Here is an 8,172-nt window from a genome sequence, read left to right as displayed (position 1 = left end):
TATATTTTATTTAAAAATGTACTCAACTGTATCAAAATTCATTTTTTTAATTGGATTTTTAACCCAACGGTTGGGTTTGTCCATATTTGAAACAACCCAGCATTTTTTAGAGTCATGGAGTTTTTAGGTATACTTTGAAGATCTATAGTGTTGTGAATTTGGTAATCATACAGTTCTATGATATATATTGAGGTATTAACATCTGATTTACCACAGTACTAGCACAGATCATTTTGTAATTGAAATGGTAGAAACAGCTTTGATATAATTTATCATGTTATCATAGTTTGGTTTATTTTGATGTAAAAAACAAAGACTCACTTTGTCAGGTTGAGATGGGAGAAAACAATGGCATGAATAATTATGAAAAGATGAAAATAAAATGTTAAACAAGCATTATATTTTTACATTATAATTTGCAATTATAGCTAGACTAATAGATTTTAACAATGAAAAACCAATGATGAAAAAATAGCAACACATGTTTAGATTTGTAATTATATAAATAATTTTCATTGAGTATTTCATATTAGGGCTGTAAATTCATTTATTGTGTTTGACAGGTGTGATGATCAGTGGAGTTGAGTTTTTACCTCCATTATTAGGTTCTGGACTAAAAAATGGATAGAGTTTCCCAGTGAAAGACTGATCAGTGAAAGAGTAGAGATGAGAGCTGGACTCCACATCATAAAAGGAGACCAGACCCTCCTCATAATCCACAAACACACCGACCCGCTGCGGCTTCACTCTCACACACAGAGAGACAGTGGGACCAGCACAGGCGTCATATTCATTCTCATTCCTCAGAACCACAGTCCAGTATCCATTACTGGGACACAGTGTGATCTCTCCCTTCCTGTTAATGGATTCTCTGGCCACTCCTAAAGTCCAGCCAGTCTTTCCCTTCACCTGCACCTCAAAATAAATTCTCCCTGAGGAGAATCCCTCCTTTCCCAGGACAAGTATACATGGATCAAATCTCTCTGGTTTGTCTGGGAGTTTCTGTCCAGTGTCTCCACATCTCACTTGTTTTCCATCATCAGACAGGATGAGATATGGATGAGCTGTATCAGGATCCAGAGTCACATCCACTGAGAAAACAGAGAATATGAATCACAACTTTACAATACTGATATTTAGTGATGATGTGTGTAATATGTAATCAGTGTTTAATCATACTGTCGGTCAGTGATGAAGCTGTGAGTATCTGAATGTAATCTAGTGTAGTGCAGACAGCACACTGTACCTGCATACTGCTGTATCCTCTTCAGTTCTGTAGAGACACATGACAATAAAACATCAGCAGATCTTTGACATGTTTATGTGTGAATTATAGACAAGATTTAAGGTCATATTTAAAGAATTGTGTACAACATCATGTTTTATTTGATCAATGTTTCTCTGCTGATATTTAGAGAATCAATGTTATTTTTGTGGCTAATGTTATTCATCTCAATTATTCATCATACTGTAGTTTTGGAATGCAAACAAGCACAAAAAAAAGGATTTAAAAAGAAAAACTTACGAAGTTTAAAGTATAAGCTGCAGGCCTGATATAATAAAGAATAAAATGTACCTCTTAAACCCATAATGCCTATTAATTAGATTTTCTTAAAAATGTTTAAAAATCTTTATTAAATAATTTGATCTGATGTGCATTCAAAACATGTAGACACAGAGATAATAAATAATTAATGTTTCTCAGAAGTTTCTCATCTAAAAGTGTTCACAGATTTACTAAAGCCTCAAGGTTCTGGTTACAGTGATGAAGCTTCTAGTACAAGATGAATTTACTGCATGTTTTCTGAAATTAGAGATGAATATGACCTGCTCTCTTCAAGAAGAACTGTGATGATAATGAGACACACACACATGATCACACACTTCTCTTATTTCAGCTTTAACAGACTCATTCTTCATTACTGATATTAAAAGATGATAAATATATGTATCTGTACGGTGTATTTGATATTGCTGTACCAGTTAGCGTGAGTTTCTCCTGTAGAGAGTCCTGCAGTTTAGTCAGAGCTCTCCTCAGAGTCTCCAGACTCTCATCAGTCTTCACACTGATCTCAGACCAGTTCCTGGTGTTTCTAGAGCTGCACAGGGATGAGTAAATCTACAGCAGGAGAGAGGAGAAATCCTTCAGCATGGGGAGTGTTATGGTGTCATATACTGCATTATCATTGATCAGAGAGATGTTGACTGACCTGTAGGAGGTGGAGGTGATCTTCAGTGTGTGAGAGCTGCTCTAGCTCAGTGTTTCTCATCTTTAGCTCAGTGATCTCCTGCTCCAGCTCTTCAATGAGCTCTTCCTCCTGTTTCTCTGCTGCTTTCTGCTGCTCCTCCATCATCTCCAGCAGTTCAGTCTGACATCTCTCAATGGAGCAGATAACATCAGTGAAGAGCTCCACACGGGCTGCTTTCTCCTTCTCTGTGTTTCTCTGCTCAACCAGGACAATCAACACATTATTAGTGGCGTTTGTTAAGAGAAGAATCAGTGTTATTATTTCTCATACTTCAGTGTTTTTAGGCGTATTTCAAAATCCCTCATTCTGCCCCGTTTGCACTGAATGATTCCTCAAATCATGTGTGTTGTTGAGGAGAGATGTGTTATTACTTTACTAAGTGATCAGAAAATCACAGACGTGTCGATATTCAGACCAACAGTGTGACTGTGAAATTGATTTCATACAGCAATTCAATAAACAACAATAGATATTAGAATTAATGAAATTAAATTATTTTAAACTCACTTTTCTGACTTCTGCTGAGTGTTTGACGTCTTGAATCTTCTTGATTCTGTCCTGGATCATCTGCTGTGTGTCTTTCTGTGTCTTCATCAGTTGAGTCTATAGACAGAGAACAACACACAATATGTTTTCATAATTGATTCATTTATATTAAAGAACATGTGATTCCTCATGATAAGAGCCATTTAAAATCAGTTTGTCAGTAACTTCTACCTTCTTCTCTTCACTCTCCTCTTCTAAAGAAACAGTGTTGTGGTTCTTGTGGTCTGTTACACCACACATCAGACACACGATAGTCTGATCATCTCTACAGAACAGCTCCAGAGGTCTCTCATGTTTCTGACATATATAGTCCTCCAGATTACTCACAGGATTGATCAGTTTGTGTTTCTTTAAACCTGCCACTCTCAAATGAGGCTCCAGGTGAGTTTCACAGTAAGAGCTCTGACACACCAGACACGACTTCAGGGCTTTCAGCTTTCTTTCCCCACAGACGTCACACAGAACTTCAGCTTTTTTCAGAACTTCAGCTTTTTTCTCAGGACTTTTCTTTTTATAGTGATCTACAACTTCTCGGAGTGTGGTGTTAATCTTGAGATCAGGTCTGTGCTTGAACGTTTCTTTACAATATGGACAGTTGCAGGTCTGGCTGTTGTCCCAGCACTTATTCAGACAGGTCTTGCAGAAGTTGTGTCCACATGGAGTGCTGACTGGATCAGTGAACACGTCCAGACATATAGAGCACTGAAGCTCCTCAGTCAGTGGACCGCTGGAGGAAGACATCGCTGGAGAGAGAAATGAAGAAGATAAATCATCTGCACTTCTAGTCTGAAGTTTGGAGACACTTGAAACACTGAATTCAAGTTTCTCATGATCTTAAAGACATTTTGTTTGAAGGACCGCTGTGTAAATTATTGAAATTATGATGATGACTATGGTGATGATTTTATTATACTGATGAGTTAGAGCAGATAGAGAAGGAAAAAGTTTTAAAAGAATCTCATGATTCCCCTCATGAAGTTGGTTGAATGTAAAGAGCAACTTTGACGAAATCAAATTTCTCAAATATATATGAGATCATGTACAGTCAGCTGGTCATTACTGCAAAATGAACTCAGACAAGCTGATCAGAACCCTAATGTGAAGTAGTACTGTACATTCCTTCAGTTTTAGGCCCTCTTCTCTTTTCTCTTTATTTGCTCCCGCTTGGTTCAATCATCAGGAAGCATGGCATGTCATTCCACTGTTACGCGGACGATAGCCAGATTCATGAGCCTCTTAAAAAGAATGACACTGTTAGATCGCTACTCGAGTGTCTTGAAAATATAAAGGCCTGGATGACTCTTAACTTTTTACGTTTCAATGGACAAAAGACAGAAGTGATGGTTTTTGGTGGCACCCAAGAGACCTCTCCTGTTGATTTGGGTGGCTTGGCCCAGGACTCCAAGCCAACCATCACTAATCTAGGGGTTAAAACTGATTCTGACCTTAAGCTCAACAGTCAGATCAGGGCAGATGTTAAATCAAGCTTTTTTCAGTTGAGGCAGCTGGCCAAAATAAAGCCATTTTTTCTGAGGCAACATTTTGAGACATTAATCCACGCCTTTGTTACCACTCGGCTAGATTACTGTAATGCACTGTATTTGGGGGTTAGTGGGTCTTCTGTAGCCCGTCTCCACATGGTACAAAACACTGCAGTGCATCTTTTAACTGAACACATAAACACGAGCACATTTTGCCCATGTTAGCCTCACTTCACTGGCTGCTTGTACATTTTAGGATCCAATTTAAAATTATTTTATTTGCTTTTAAATCTCTAAACGGTCTTGCCCCATCCTACATTTGGGAGCTGCTACACCCTTACACCCCCACTCGTTCTCTCAGGTCAGCTGATCAACTGCTCCTGAATGTGCCCAAAACAACACGTAAGCTCAGACGGGACTGTGCTTTTGCTGTGCAGCTCCTAAACTGAGGAATGATCAGCCTCTGTCCATTAGACAAGCCTCTTCACTCTCTGGTTTTAAATCGCTTCTTAAAACCAACCTTTTCTCCTTGGCCTTTGACACCTGACGGTCACATTTTGTTTATTTGAGTTTTTACTGTTTTTTTTTTGGTATGTTTATTTTTTCAAATGTTTATGTCTCTTGATTTGTTTTATCTGTATTATATGCTTTACATAAAGTGAATAAAGTAAAATGAATAAAGTTTGATGTGATTTGATTTGATTCCTGAACTGTACATTTTAAATATAAATATCACGACATGAGAATAAAGTCATTCATGAGCTAATTCATTTTTCTCTGGGTTATTGACTTACATGGACGTTTATCCTCATAACTCCGTCTCCTGGTTTTTCTTGTTCTTGTTGGTGAAGATTCTGCCATTGTTCTTTCCCTCTAGGACACTAAAAACATATTGTATTTTACAATATAAATTATGACCAATAGACTGAAAAGACCGATCTAATCCCATTTGCTTCTTGAAATATGTATTTGGTCACTCAGGTTTAAATAAAATCTCACCTCAAAAGTCAGATTTGGGGTTACTTCATATTATCTCATGACCACTTAATAAAAATGTATGTTAAAGTGTTAAAATCTCATTGATAGTGAGCGAAACAATCACTCCACATTCAGTGAATGAGTCAATCTCACTGAACAATCTGAACTATGGTCTGATTAGATCACAAACAGCAAGTGCAAAGTAGAATATATACTTACAAATATATATCTCCACAAAATAAACAGCCATATTGTGTGATCAAGTTTGTATGACTAAGTGTAATTTTAATCTAGTTTATTATAAAAGTGATTTTCATCTGCAGTTTAGCAGGTTTGTGTTCAGTGAATCTGCAGGTCATTTACTTCCTGTTTCTTTAGTCTTTCTGCCATGTGACAAAATGACAGAAACGCCAAACTTTGCTTTACAACCAATCAAATGACACACTTTTAATACAATTCTGATACCATTTCAGTGCAGTAAACAACTAAAATAGAGTATTTGACATGCTTAAACCTGGTTCTGTTCAACTTATTCCAGTTTGACATAAACCTACTAAACCAGAACACTTCCATTAGAAACCTGTTCAGCACAATCTCTCTTATATTTCTATCTCTTACCTGTGAGGATCAGATGTGTCCACAAGACTCTTTGAACGGATCAATAAATATTCTGTAGTTTAAAGAGGTTGATCGTTTCAGGCGTCCATATTGTTGTTGATCAAGTTAGTTTCACTTTCTCTGAATCTCTCTGAACTACAGTGATGTCAGAGCTCCTCCTGTATTCACACACTTACATTTGTCCCTGTATTCAGTGAATCATGACTGATGTTTCTATCAGATTAATCTCAGCGTCTTTATCAAGATGATTCCTCTATTCTTCTATTGGGGGAAAATAGTTTGACTAATTAATGTTGTTCATAAACAAAGTCTTCTTTACAGACAAAGTCAATGCACTCAAATATATCTTTGTCTAACATCTTCTTATAATATGTTTAAAATATTTTAAAAAGAAATTCCTTGTATGACTCTGTATTATGTTAATGCCTTTCTTCAAATTGATTCAATATTGTTTGTTCTGTATTTTATCTAAATGAACTGGAGTGCATTACCAGACAATATAAGCAAGAGTTCTGGGTGTCCTGCTCGCTGACTCTGTGCTTGCACTGCGATATACAAGGACTGGTTTAACTTCAAACTACTTTATTGGAATAAATGTTTTATAATAGACTATATAATGCACAAAAATTAACAATTATTAACTATTACAGAGGAATGATTAAAATAATAAATATATAAGGTGTCATTCATGTTTACAGTAAGTTTGTAATTTACACAGTGAAAAGCAACAAAATGTGAAAATAAACTTTAAATAAAATACCACACAGATATTACACTACATATACTCTGAAATTCCTTATAAGTTTTCCTTAGATCAGGCATAGTTAAAACTATAGATGTGCGCTGTAGGGGAGAGCGGGGCACAAAGTAACGCTTTTGACTTTCTCAGTTTGTGTAAATCTACTTAGGGTTCAGAGTATTTATTTTTCCCCACATTAATTTCACACGTCTAGTACAATTATATGGTTTTGTTTTAATAATACAGTATATACTTTTTTCTTGATATACCCCGAAAGAATGGAAGTGAAATGTGACAACATGCCCCATAGGTGGGGTACATTGTAACATGACCATATGACAGATTAAATGCTATCTGATCTAATCAAACAAATATACAAGACAAACTAAAATATTTTCACAATAAAATACAATTATTTACTTTTTCATATAAAATAATGGCATTTTTTAATAATTAAAAATAAACTAATTTTTGAGTTTGACTACGAACACAGGAAAACGCTATACAACATAGTTCAAGACATATTTATAATTAGTAATTTCTGAACATTGACTCTCAGTCTTTATTCATCTTTTTCTCATGTTTTCTCAATGTTTGTAATAGTATCTATCTAGTGTGTTATCAAAAGCTGTGATGAAGTTATGAAACTGTCATGAGGTTTTGTGCTAGAACAGAGTTTGCTGGCAATACAGTAAATGTTTTCACTGTGCATTATGACTGTATACTGTAGTTGACCTTTACAGATGAAGGGTGAGTTACAGTAATGTGGCAGTCTCTACCATGGTAATCAGTTTACAGTATCACATAATGTACTATATTTGATGCCACCCGTCTCCCTTCTTCTGATGCATCTCTGATCAATCTGATGTTATACAGTCTCCTCTCCTTTACTCTATCCTGCTTTGTTCACAAATTGCAAATCTATTTGTATTAAATATACTCACTACAAAAAACTTTCTGGATTTTGACATTTTCACCAAACATCACTTACAGTAGTAAGATTTATAATATGTTTTCCTACAGTATATGTCCCCAAGGACAAGGATTTTGTATATTGCCATCTTTGTAGAGACATTTTGTCCCCATAATGTAGAGTTTACCAGGACACACACACACACACACACACACACACACACACACACACACACACACACACACACACATGCATATGCTTATGTTTCATTTATATACTGTATACTCTAACATGCAAAAGTTCGGGGTCAGTAATTTTTTTTTTTTTTTAAAGAAAGAAATTGATACTTTTATGCAGCAAAGATACATCAAATTGATCAAAAGTGACAGTAAATACATTTATAATATTACAAAATATGTATATTTCAAATAAATGCTGCTCTTTTAAACTTTGTATTCATTAAAGAATCCAGAATAAAATGATCACAGTTTCCACATGGGCCTAAATATGAAGCAGCACAACTGTTTTCAACATTGATAATAATCAGAAATGTTTATTGAGCAGCAAATCTTAAATATATATACATGCATGTGTGTGTATTTATATATACAAAACAAATATACACAGTACACACACACATATATTATG

The 8,172-nt window shown here is 35.5% G+C and overlaps 1 pseudogene across 1 annotated transcript in view; it reads right to left on the bottom strand.

Annotated features, from left to right (window-relative positions):
- Positions 1–538: 538 nt before the first annotated feature.
- LOC308697321 overlaps positions 539–8,172 on the bottom strand; it is a 39,667-nt pseudogene continuing 32,033 nt past the window's right edge. The window contains exons 9-15 of the transcript XR_014032255.1: positions 5,071–5,149; positions 2,967–3,538; positions 2,757–2,852; positions 2,211–2,444; positions 1,981–2,119; positions 1,247–1,273; positions 539–1,091 (exon numbers count right to left, since the gene is read on the bottom strand). The product of XR_014032255.1 is annotated as an uncharacterized misc_RNA (transcript). The remainder of the gene's footprint in view (positions 1,092–1,246; positions 1,274–1,980; positions 2,120–2,210; positions 2,445–2,756; positions 2,853–2,966; positions 3,539–5,070; positions 5,150–8,172) is intronic.

This window comes from Scardinius erythrophthalmus (genome assembly GCF_964197995.2).
Source record: "Scardinius erythrophthalmus genome assembly, chromosome: 10".
Classification (NCBI taxonomy): domain Eukaryota; kingdom Metazoa; phylum Chordata; class Actinopteri; order Cypriniformes; family Leuciscidae; genus Scardinius; species Scardinius erythrophthalmus.
Note: the sequence above shows the minus strand (reverse complement) of the source record. Positions and strands in the feature narration are given on the sequence as shown.